Below are 12,829 nucleotides of genomic sequence, written 5' to 3'. Positions count from 1 at the left end.
AGAGGCGGCAGCCACCGCTGCCTTCTGGCTGACCCCGCGTCGGTTAGATTTTTGTCCGATTTTGCCTTCTCTCGCCGTTCTCTGCGTTTCGGAGGCAATACAGCCTTGTGTGTAGGCAGTATGCGCGTTTCTCTGGCCGTATGGAAGGCGAGCGTAGTTCGAATTATCCGTGAGGGAACCTTCTCGCGTTCGAATTAACGGACTTTTTTATACATTGACTTCTATGGAGCTTGGCCGGACCAAATCGTACAGTTCGAATTATCCATAAATTCGAATTATTGAAGTTCGAATTAACGAGCTTTCACTGTACTGCGTGCTTTGCATTCCATCAAAAGGGCGCTGAAAAAATACGGAAGAATGTTGGCAACTATTAAAAAAAAGTCAACTCTCACTAAAGAAAGTGAGCCACGATAATGACCAGTAAACATTACGTTCACGACAGGCACAGCAGCAGTGAGAATGGTGCAAAGTATAACGAATGGTGAAACAACGCGGATAAGCACGACGAACAGGAAGCAGCTATCGAATTACTGCATCGAACAGCAAAGAACTAAATCAGAAGAAGCTTTACAATAAATCAGAAAGCTGAGCACTACTGTTTGAAGTGACGTCATGGTATCTGATTCTGACAGCGCGATATCATGGGAGGATATCTGCCGATGAGAACTTTTCATCTGTAGAGTGTGGAAACACTGGAGTAACCCTTGAACACCTGTGTTAACATGACAGCATTCACTCGGAGCTAAATGAGAACGCAGATTTTGATTTTAAGGATAGCAGGATAACGGTGAATGAGCCTGCCGTGGAGACAGCTGGGCTCATGTAGTTGATATGAATACCCTATATAGAGCAAAAGCCGACTCCGCATTCTACCGTACGCGTTCTCACGCTGCTGATTCATCATGACGGCAGCCACGTTGTCCTAACTCAAGGCATTCAGGTCATTTAAGGCGGCGAACAGCTGACTAAATTAAGCGCAGCTAGGGCGGAATAATTTGGCAAGTGTCATTGTATACCATGTGACTTCAAACAGCATTGGGCTGTTGAACGGACTAGTTGCGGTCAACAGCATGCGGGACTAGTTGACCGCGCAGTGAGCGTAACAATTGCGCTAAAGCGTCGTTCTCGTGTGTATGGCACCTGCTTTTGTGGTTACGGAATTGCATTTTTGAGCGGCTACTGGGGTCCTTACAGTGACGGGAACTCCGCTCATAAAGTGCGCTTAAAGCGCTCAAACTCCTCAGCGAAATGTATTGCTGTGTAAAGATAACACGCACGCTTACGCTCTGCGGAAAATTGCAGTGTGGAAAACTAAACAGCATTTTTATAGCGATGCCTCTCACGACACATTTTGTGCCAGTATTTTGCTTAACTGGCCCCATACGCACGTAGTACCTGCAAAAGGGTATTCTTTGAGTACTTGCCTGACCTCAAAGCCACAATATGATTATGAGGCACGCGTAGTGGAGACTCCTGTTTATTCCAGACCACCGGAGATTCATTTACATGCACATAAATCTACTTACCACAAAAGCGTTTCTGCATTTCGCCGCCTTCGAAATGCGGCTGCCGCGTCCGGGATCGAGCCAATGACCTCGTACTCAGCGGCGCAGCACTATACATAGTATGCACGTACGTAATTCAACGATACTCCGCGGCTTCCGGTTTACGGCAGCGCCATGTTGGGGAACCTATAGGCCTATGCCAGCCTATGCGCGCCCTTGTTGATAAGGTACCCCAAGATGGCGGAAGGTAGTGCGGAAGCCGACGGCAGCAGCGGATGTGACGACACGTGCATACTATGTATAGCCATTAAACTACCCGTGGTGGGTGCCTTAAAATAATTTTAAAGGTTTCTTAATCAAAAGTGCAAATTTTTATAATTTAGTTGCCCTTATGATGATCTCGTGCTTAAGCTGATTGATCATATATGATCTGATATGACAATCGCTTTTAGTTTCGTCTCAGTATGATTCTTGTGTTTGATAGCTGCGCAGAGGTTTCAATTTTTGGAAGGAAAATCGAAAGGGCTAGCGCTTGCAATTCGCAAAATTCGAAAATGATTAGTTTCAAATTGACACTGCGTTGTAACTTGTTCATATTTCTGGTCACATTCGTTTATTAGGATTGCGTGTTAAGATAAAATTATCGTCTGTTAGAATAAGTGTTGTCGAAATTTGTTTCTCTGCAGTGACTCCTGCCCGTTTTTGTCCATTTCGCGATAAGAGTATCTTGTATCTGAAGATACACGATACTTCAACGGATGTGCCAAAAATGATACACATTATCATACCTTGCTGGTGAAGCAGCGCACTGACACGGACACAGTGAAGACAAACAGGAAAAGACGACACTCGCAGCGAGTGTCGTCTTTTCCTGTTTGTCTTCATTGTGTCCGTGTCAGTGCGCTGCTTCACCAGCAAGGTACGATGATCACTCACCAACTAGCCCAACTTTCCACTTTAATGATACACATTCTTTTGCGCATATCATGATACAGATACCAGATACCAGAAGAATGTCTTAAGATAGTATCTAAGATGCATGTATCAATGATACTGCCCAGCCCTGCAAATTACGAAATAACACATTAAAAAGGGGTTCACTATTCTTGGTATGATGTCTAATTACACATGAGTTGCATTTACAAAACTTGACAAGTGTGGATCGAACGTACCCACATGCAGCAGTGATCGAGGTTGCATGCCGGTATTTCGATCCCAGTTGATGAGCGATCGTGCTTACTCAGAGAGTAGGCTATCCATACCTTCTACAGAGCTAACATTTTGTTAGGCTCGGAGTATGTCGAGCGCGACTTAACATGCCTTCCCGTATCACGCAGCGGTCTAGAAAGCACCCGGGTGGACACCAAGGCCATGCATTTTTTGACGACTCACTTCCGTTGTACGTTTCGCGAGGTTCACCCCCGCAGTCAGCCATTTCTTCCTCGCATTTCTCTCTCTACTTCTTTTCTGCACGGTCAGCGTCCAACTGCGATCACCTTTCCGAAACACTTAACAGCGTTCACGCCCCGGCGATGCACTGCAGAGAAGCCGCGTGCCAGGCTGGCTGGCGCGTGGCACACAAACCTGCGAACTACACTCGCCGCGAACCGGGCTTTGCAGCCGCGGGTGTCAGTGACGTCGCTCCGTGGGAGCCGCAGCGTGACGTCGCCAGCTCCTCGAGAGGCGTCCGCGACCGCGCCGCGGGGCGCCGTCAGCGAAACGCGTCCAATTTCCGCTCTGCCACGCGCCCCGGAAGCGACGACACGGCGCAAGGCGACGCCACAGCGTCGAGGGACGCGTGCCGATAGCTAACAGCAGTCGCGTGACCAGCCTCGCAGAAAACGCAGCGGGCTGCGCGGGCAATCGCGCACGCACGCATGCATATGTGTATGCGTGCATGCGCAATGGGAGGCACGGATCCGGGTAGCAGACGAAGAGCAGACGACGCGGATCGCGACTCAAATGGACAACAGCCCGCTGCGATACTTTGACGCTGTGCTCGCTCTCTCAAAACGAGGCCACACTGTGTGCATAGTTAGCGGCGGGAATGTTTTCTTTTCCACGACGGCTCAATTTGCGACTATTGAACGCCGATCGGAGGCGCGGGTTGGATGAATGTTACGCTCCAAAGATGTAGATATATTATTCAGTCTATGGTGGGGAGGCAGTATGAGCGATGCGACGTAATGCAACACATTGCGTCAGCAGACAGCAGGTAATCACGGATGGTTCTGTCTGCTACGTAGCGCCCGTAACACAATTGCTCTGCTTCAGCATACTCTGCGAAGCGATGATACCAACAAGCCGACTGTTTCTTAATAAGAGAAAAAGAAAGAAAGAAGAAGAGAGAAACAAGAAAAAGTGCTATGCAAGATACGCCGAATATTTGTCAATTTCGTGAATATTCATGAAGAGTCGCTTTAGTCTGAAATAACAAATGTCTGTCCCTTTCGCAGCTTATCTTGCGAAACTGACTAATGAGTGCTAATGTTAAAACGGACAAAATGTGCTAATGTTAGCACTTTTTACCATGTCCTACGCTACATAGTAGAAACTATAGCTCTTCAAACATTCCAGTTCCGGAATTCCCTTTCAACTGCGAACATGATCTGATACCTTTCCGTAGGAGGTTAACTGAATCATGCACCATGATTGAGTGATGAGATGAAACTCGTCTCCCTTCGACTGCTTCAAAATGCTTGATAGTGACTCATCTGACTGTAAAAAGAGAAGTACTGATTGAAAATAGTGTTTAATGGGGCTTTCATTAGAGCACATGCGAGTTCACATTTTTTTTTTGCTACGCTTTAAAAGTGATATTTTGTCGTTAGCATTGTTGTTAACAGGTGACGCAACAGTCATAGACGCAACAGTCATAAATCATGCGACATAGGTGACGAGGCAGGACCCCACACGACGCTGTTCGTTTATCGCCGTGTCCAGATTTGAAAGCATGGGGCCTACGTGATGTTTCACAACTGGTCAAAATTAAAGAGTTCTGCATTGACTCCACGCAACTTTCGCACTCTGCGACATGAAAGGTATGACGGTGGAAGCTTCTATTCGCGGTCCTGAAAATTGCATTTCGATTTGGCTGCAGTGCAAAAAATACTCATTCACAGAATTTCGGGAAGCGCTAAACACCCACACGTGTGTCGAACGGATCAGGAACGCATCTCAACTGCTCATCTCGTATCCCTGTGTTGTTTTGTAACGCCAGACAAGTGATAAATTAATGAATCTTTATTTTTTCTTCTTTGGAATGACCATTCAGGCGCGTTAATTTTAGCTTGTAGCTGATGAGGGAGGTGTTCTAAACACGAGTCTTTGTGTTACCCTTTTACAATTTCCTGATTATTATGCCTGAGACGGCTTGTACAAAGCGGGACATGTACCGGGTGTCTCAGCGAACACTTTCAAAAAATTTTTTTAACATTTCCTGTGGCAGATGGCACAGTTATAGTCGATGAGCTGGTCTACTCGAAGAGGCGGACATCAACTGGGAAACAGTTGAAGAGCATAATTGACTAATTAACGAAACTCACTAATTATCATTTAACTGATTACCATATGACACATATTGGAATTTACAAATTCTAGCAGGGCAGCTCGCAAGGAGGATGTACTTGGAACCAGTTCTCAGGATGTCGATGACACCAAGTTCGAGATAGTAATTCCCGAACTTTGCGGAGAAATGTATTCTTATTCCAGTTAGTTTTGTGTTTCGATGCCTAAAGCTACGTTTTGTTAAGAAATTAAGTGAAACGCCGGTGCACCTTTACAGCAAGTTTAATGGCACATACCTCGTAAATGATGTCACCCACACAATTCTTTTTAAGCGGATATGCCTTGCAGTCCCACCCGGCCGCTAGAATGTGTACATTGCAATGTGTGCCATAAGGTAATTAGTTCAAAATTTATTAGTTATTTTTTGTTCATTTATTGATTATGAATTTCTATATATTGTGCAAGTAATGTCCGCCTCTCCGAGTAGACTAGATCATGGACTAGAATCGTGCTTCCTGCCACAGGCACCCTTACAAAAATTTTGAATCAGTTCACCGAAACATCCTTTATATTCAAATTTTATATTTCTACTCCTCATGTAAAGTATAACTAGCTGTTTCTTAATTATTACATAGTGAGGAACTTAACATCTCATATACAATGAATAATTTGTTGTGAGGAGCTCAGTTTTAACTTGCTGCCCATATATTCTTGTTCTTTACCAGCGTCTCTCGTGGCACATGTGAATGTGTGGTACTTCGTTACAATTTTCCGAGTATTGTGCGGCTGTTCCTGAATGACTATATTTGACGTTCCTTCTTCCAATTTTCGTTCGATTTTTTAGCTTGATAAGCGCGATAGAGTCCCCCTTTTTCGTATGCTGCTGGTGTCAGCTTTTCTTTTCTTCAATATTATTCGAGAGAAAAGCATGCATCGCAAGATGCGGCTTCCGTACACGTATCGCAATGAATTTCGACGATGCAAGAAACCGGAAAGAAATCACCTGCCATAACTCATCAATGGAAAGAAAGGAACCACGCTTGCTCATGCCACCGAGTCATAAGGGTATTGAATCTCAGAAGACAAGAATGGTCACATATTTCTATGTAACAGGACTTATGTCGCTGTCTTTTTGCCACTGATTTCGCTGTCGCATTTTTGTCGTTTATGCATGCACGTGTACAGTTTGGTACGTCAGTCCAGCGACATTAGAAAGGGAAAGAAAAAAAAAAGAACAGGAGACGAGCGAAAATAGGAGAATTGTCCGCGAAAGAAACGAAATGTTGCTGACACGTGCGCTCAGACTAAGCTACAACCTGCAGACTCTTTGTGCACATGCTCATGCAATCACCGCGGCAGGTGCATTCGGAAGGCTTTGATCGTAAAATGCCCGGCTCTCAATATTCCTGTTTTCCTCTTTCCTCTGAAAAGAGTGGCATATGGCTGCTTGTTCTTGCGCTTCTTTGATGGCAAACGAGGATGCAGGTTCACCAGTTATGCCGGCACTCGTGCGCCAACCTCGAGCCAGTATTTCATTCCCAACGCGCAAGTGACGTGATCGAAAGCAGGTTCGTATGCTGCCCCAGGACGTCGTGCTCCATCAAAGCTATAGCGACGATGAACTTCGTCCAGAGGGCACAAAAGCGACGCGGTGACTATGTACGCTTGAAGAATTAGTAGAGAAAGAGACTAAAAAAAATGCACCTGGTCTGACAGCAACGACTACAGGACAGGATGAAAACGACAACGGCGATGAATACGCAGCGACAATGACGACCACATTGCAATAGCGCAAGCTCTTGGGCCAGTTGGTGCATGGTGAACTTGAAAGAGGGGGTACCAGAGAAAAACAAAGGACGCGTGCACAAGGAAAAGGTGTTAGACACGGACGGACGCTGACGAAAAACAAAGGACGCGCACGCAAGGAAAAGGTGTTAGACACGGACAGCGTCCGTCCGTGTCTAACACCTTTTCCTTGTGTGCGCGTCCTTTGCTTTCGCTGTCACCCCCCCTTTTCAAGTTCCACGTTGCAAGGCGACCACGAAGTGACGACGACGTTAGCACAACGGATTGCGTGTCGGGAACTCGGGAAAAAGAAATGTGTAAAAATGATGGTGGTGGTGGTGCTGATGATGATGAGAATCTTGTGACCTGCAATAGATGGTCACAAAATTTGACTGAAGTTTTATTTAGCAGCCATTGCTGTGAACACGAGGCCTGGGAGAGGGTTCTAGATAGGGGTAGCCTGGCAAGGCTCGAGAAAGAGGCACCCGAAACGGAACGGAAGTCCCGCGGAAGAGCCAGCAAAAGCGCCCTGGTCTTCTTGCTGCTGCGCGCCTCACGGCAGCCGTCGAAGTCGCTGCTTCTGCTGCTGCCGCCACCGGCTCCCCGCTGCTCGCGCGAAGCGATGCAATTTGCATATCAGGGGAGGGGGCTCGTGCGAGGCGTCGGTAGTCTGCGCGCGCGTGCACGCACGCACGCACAGACAGGCAGGCAGCAGCGCAGGGAGCGTCGGATCGGTTCAGCTTCCGATGAGGCGCTTGATCCGTGCCGTTAATCCGAGCCGCGCTCTGCCACCTGAGCTTCGAAAGGGCGCCGGGGCCAAGAGCCTTCCCGCCGCCCACCGCGACCAAGCCTGCACACGCGGGCTGCAGCGCGCATGCGCCATGGCGCGGCGACCATGATGGCTCCCCTGGGATGTATGCGCGTTCGCAGTGGAGGAGGGGGAAACGGCGGCTGCGGGGATCCTGCTTCACTGAGAAACGAGTGCTTGCCGAAGCCGTCCTTCTCCACGTTCCACCATTCTTGCATTCTTACAGTCGCTTTTCTCTCTCTCACTTCGTTCTTAAGTTTCCCTCTTTCTGTCACCCCTCTCTCTCACCAGCCGCAGGCCCAATGCCTACCCCTCGCCCCCCTCCCCACTTCTTTCCCCCCTTTGCCAAGCGCTCTTCCACGTGCACCACCACCCCTCAACAGCCACTCCACTTTACGCTTCGCTGAGGAGAAATTAATTCGAAAGTGCAGTTTATGCATTTCGTCCCTTCTCATCTGTTCTCCCCCGCTTTTTTCAATGTTTATTTATTTTCTGTCGTTTTCTCATTACCAGTGTTTCACCCAGATGGTGCGTTAGCTTCCTATGTTGAGGGTGCGTGGAAGCTGGAAGGGGGTGATGGGAGAGCGGTCATCTTGCTTTTCTCCTCTTTTGCGAGTCGCCACTTTACTGTCGATTCTCAGCTGCGGTCTTCCTGTTTTTCATATCTTGGCGCTGAGGTCCCGTGCATCTGCCCCGGTTCCCGTCGACCTTTCCAATTTCGCAGCTTTTCTTCTTACCACTTATCGGGATATTTCCCTAACGAACAAGCCGGTTTGTGTCGACAGAAGAGGCTGAGATCTTCGTGTTAGAAGGAACTCGGTCATTAATTCGGCCTTTATATCTTTATGCCCGCCGAATTCCGAAAACCGTGTACTGCTATTCTAAGCGCTGTGACGCTTAGAATTTGTCGATCATAAATTCTGCCACTTGTACAACCTCGGGGTATGTCCCCTTTTCCAGAACATTACAACGACTGCTCTTCTTGGACATCCTGCACCTGACATGATGTTGCTTCTGGCCGTGCGCCACCTTCTGAAGATCAAGACGTTCGGTAGGCTTTCAGAACCAGATTTCCTTTTTAATTTTCAGATGAGGAATACTAGTAAACGATGTGTCCAACATCTGAAGTGGGGAAAGCTTATTTGCCCCCTCCCCCACCTCTCTCTCTCTCTCTCTCAACAATTTGTCTTTCTTTTCGTGCGCTGTGGTCGTTTTGCCCTGATTTGCCAACTCGTCCAAGCCTCCATATACCCTTGTTATAGTTCGACAATTGCTTTTATTTTCCTAAAAAAAAAGAGATAATGAGGCTTGTTAAGAGTCTCGAGGGAGGGATACCGACGCAAGTGAGGACTGCTGCGACTGATACTGCTGCAGGCGAACCACGACTGTTGTCGCTCATGCAACAGCTTATCAAAAGTCAAAAATAGCTGAGCTGACAAGGAAGCATGGCTGAATTCAGAGTGCGAACTACTGGGACACAAGCTAAGGCACAAGAAAAGACAGGAAGCGGTGCCGTGTCCTGTCTTTTGTTGTGCCTTTCTGAATTCAGCCATGCACCAGTTTCTGAGCTCAAACGTGGCGCAGATAACTTGGGCTGAATAATTTTTGGTCATTCGATAAGAATGCCTTGCTTTAAAGCAGCCTATATATATACATATATGAAATTGGTGTCTATATTTAGGCAAACTGCTTTGTTATTTGGTGATTCTCACCATGTTTGCATCCCCTTAAATACAATGTGTGGGGCTGTATTGCTATTGCACTATCGCGTTCCCTCATGCAACGAACATTCTACGTGAACCTGGTGATGCGCTATTCCCTGGTTCCACTACTGCCATTGTTACGATGCATAAGATAACTGAAAACACTCATTTCTCATTTACGAGCTCCTCGGCTTCCGATTGCGAATGGCATTGCATACCTGTATCAACTCATGTCTACTACTATTATTTATTTGTTTGCTTAACATTACATGATTGTCACGATGATTGGGGCAAAATGTCACTTTCTTACTAAATGAACTCCATGCAAACTTAATCAAGCTGTTTGACGCAATAGTTCTGCGGAAGCCCGCATGGTGGATCTCCACCTTGCGGGCTTCCGCTGAACTATTAAGTCAAACTCTCGCCTTTGCTTCGAGTTGTTGACAAATTCGACTTCGCCCTGCCATCTGCTAGCCACCTGGTTAGCTCAGATGGTAAAGCGGCTGCCCCTTAAAAGGCGGTCTTCCGCGGTTCGAGTCCCGTACCAGGAAGAATTTTTCTTCAATTGTGAGGCTTTTCTTTCGAGGAACCCGTATGGGTTTTTTTGTAGCGATTGCTACGATTGGGTGGATGTCTCATTTTCCCATTATTAATGAAGCTGTATATGAGGAAGGAGAAAATATTCGATTTGACATCCTCACGTCATTTTATTCCACACCAATATTATAGGAAATTTCACTTTTCGGACACTCCCAACGACAGCAACAACAAAATAATAATAATCGGGTTTTATCATTCTAATGGTTTCTGGACTACACGCTACCGTGTAAACTTCTGGCATTAGACCTCCATAATCCCGAATAAAATAATGGAGGCTGGGGGGGGGGGGGCGATGGGCCCTGACTCGGTAAAGCGGTGGTTTCGGCTATTTAGTTCGCATATGCATGTGAACTTTAACGAGGTAGCACACAGCTCTGCACTAGAAATGAACCACCGCGCAGATTCGGGGACAGCCATTTCTGGTTCGGACCTCCTGGTGCGAAACACGCGAGAACGCTTAGATACAACGACATCGCCCAGAACTACCAGCTAGGCAGGCGGCTATTGCACCCACCTCACAACAAACTGAAACGTAGCCGGGTAGTCGTCTGGCGACAACTGCAAACACAAAGCTTCTCCAGTTCGGTGTGATTGCGGCACATTTTCCCCACGCAATACCCGGGCGCTCTCTGCAAGTTATGTCAGGCAACTAGAGCGACGCTCTCGCACATGTTGTGGGAGTGTCCTGTTATATCAGCTAAAATGACAGGCTCTTGCGTCGAGGTGGACTGCCGCTCTGCGCAGCTGTAACCTCAAGACACAAGTGTGGGCAGTCCAGCGGGCCCGAGCGGCAGCGATGGGGCTAGACATCGAAGTCCCCTCATGGGAGGCTTGAGCGCGGGTCATTAAACTTTGCCAGATTTTCTATAAAGTTGTTTCCATGCATCCATCCATACGCCCGCGCATATTGAACGAAAGAGTAATATACAGCTATGTCGTGAAAAAAAAGAAGGAAGCAAAAATGGTCCATTATACCATAAATTATGCTGTTATCCAAGTTCCGCGTAAAAGGCATCTGAAATAGAAAATTCGAGAACGGGATGGTGAATAAACGAATGGGGTCCGTGGAACTCCGAAAGATGGAGGATGGATCATGAAAAATGGCTGTGGCTTAGCTATAAGGTTAAGCCCAGGATGCGAAGCATACTAGCCTTTATTTTAGTTGTTGAACCACTGTTTAGCCTGGTGAACTGCTGTTGCTTGGCTATATTTGGTTCGGCTAGACGAAGAAACAATTCATGCGTTACTCTGCTTCGCCTTCAAGAGTGGAACGCGACAGCGTTCCCGTCGACCCGCCAGCGACTACGCGCCCCGCATTGGACGCGGTGAGCGTCGAGCAACGCAGCGTTCGGCGCGGCAACGAAATGTGCGCCTGAGCAAGCGACGCACGCCTGAGCCTGAGAAACAGCTCGTTTCTAAGGCAACACCGCATTCACTAGAGGCGCTTTTGTACCGCTTTGAAGCATCGTACTCGTGGCTCAGAAATAAAGAAAAAAAAGTACTCGTGGCTCAGTGGTAGCGTCTCCGTCTCACACTCCGGAGACCCTGGTTCGATTCCCACCCAGCCCATCTTGCGAGAGTTGAGCGACGGCGCGAGTTGGAGACCCGTTTCTCCTCTGTCGTGACGTCACGGTGTCATGTGGTGTGGCATGGGGTCGAAGGTCATTGAAGGCGACACCGCCGCGCCTGAGCAGCTGGGTTGAGCTCTCGTATAATATGCTTCGCATAAAATGCAACATGGCGTCCACCTGAATGTGGCACGGAGCTATAATGAAACATGGTGCTTTCTTGTTTTTACTTTCATGTTTTCATGTTCATGTTTCATGTTTTCATGTTTTCACTTTCACTTTCATGAATTTCACTTTCATGAATCTTTCTCTACCATACGGCTTTCCGCGAAACCATTCGGTTCCAAGTCGCACTAGCGCTCATACAGCACACTGTTGGTCAGAGCAGCAGGTACCCTGCCATCGAGACCATTTTGGTGTAGTAACAGCGATAATGAAGCCAAGGCCTTTATATACAGGCCTTATGCAAATTGCTCTCAGATCGGTGGCGGCGACTAAAGCGGCGACGAGAAACCAGCGCCATCTGGCGCTCCCCCGTCGTTTGGTGGCGTCTGCGGTGGGTGTTTCGGCGGCATTTAGCGGCGGATGAGCCGGCCCGTATTAAGCCCCTCGTCAGTGAGATTAGACATAATCCACCAGGAACCCACAGCGTATAGGGCTCAGATGCCGACCGTGGCTCGATTCTGCCCGTCATGCCGAAGGGAGGCGATATTAATATTGAAGTCACCGCAGGCTGGTGGGGGGCTAAAACATCAACGCCATTTGTGTGTGTGTGTTGCATGAGTCTGTGTGGATCGGGAGTGGCGGGGGTTCTCGGCCTCTATTGAGCGTTGAATCCGTCCTCCCTCATACGCTTCTCCCGGACAAGTTTTGCTTGAGGGGAAGCAACCTGCGGGGATCGCCGCATTACGTGCGTGGAATGTATGTATGTATGTATGTATGTATGTATGTATGTATGTATGTATGTATGTATGTATGTATGTATGTATGTATGTATGTATGTATGTATGTATGTATGTATGTATGTATGTATGTATGTATGTATGTATGTATGTATGTATGTATGTATGTATGTATGTATGTATGTATGTATGTATGTATGTATGTATGTATGTATGTATGTATGTATGTATGTATGTATGTATGTATGTATGTATGTATGTATGTATGTATGTATGTATGTATGTATGTATGTATGTATGTATGTATGTATGTATGTATGTATGTATGTATGTATGTATGTATGTATGTATGTATGTATGTATGTCGCTTTCGACTTGGAGGCGCGAAGGGTAAATGTTAAGTTGCTCTTGATTGGTAGTATACGCTTCGTAAACTGCAAATAGGGTCGTC

The 12,829-nt window shown here is 47.2% G+C and overlaps 1 protein-coding gene across 6 annotated transcripts in view; it reads left to right on the top strand.

Moving 5' to 3' along the window:
• Positions 1-12,829, top strand: part of LOC135909729 (vasopressin V1a receptor-like) — a 295,126-nt gene that overhangs the window by 43,018 nt on the left and 239,279 nt on the right. Inside the window, exon 4 of one of the 6 annotated variants that reach the window (XR_010566781.2) lies at positions 8,566-8,658. The exons of the other annotated variants lie outside the window; for them this stretch is intronic. The gene's annotated coding sequence lies outside the window, so the exon portion shown is untranslated. Of the gene's footprint in view, positions 1-8,565; positions 8,659-12,829 lie in introns of those variants that run through there. 6 annotated transcript variants of the gene reach the window in all.

This window comes from Dermacentor albipictus, chromosome 1 (assembly GCF_038994185.2).
Source record: "Dermacentor albipictus isolate Rhodes 1998 colony chromosome 1, USDA_Dalb.pri_finalv2, whole genome shotgun sequence".
In the NCBI taxonomy this organism is placed as follows: Eukaryota; Metazoa; Arthropoda; class Arachnida; order Ixodida; family Ixodidae; genus Dermacentor; species Dermacentor albipictus.
This window is presented reverse-complemented; position numbering and strand designations above follow the sequence as displayed.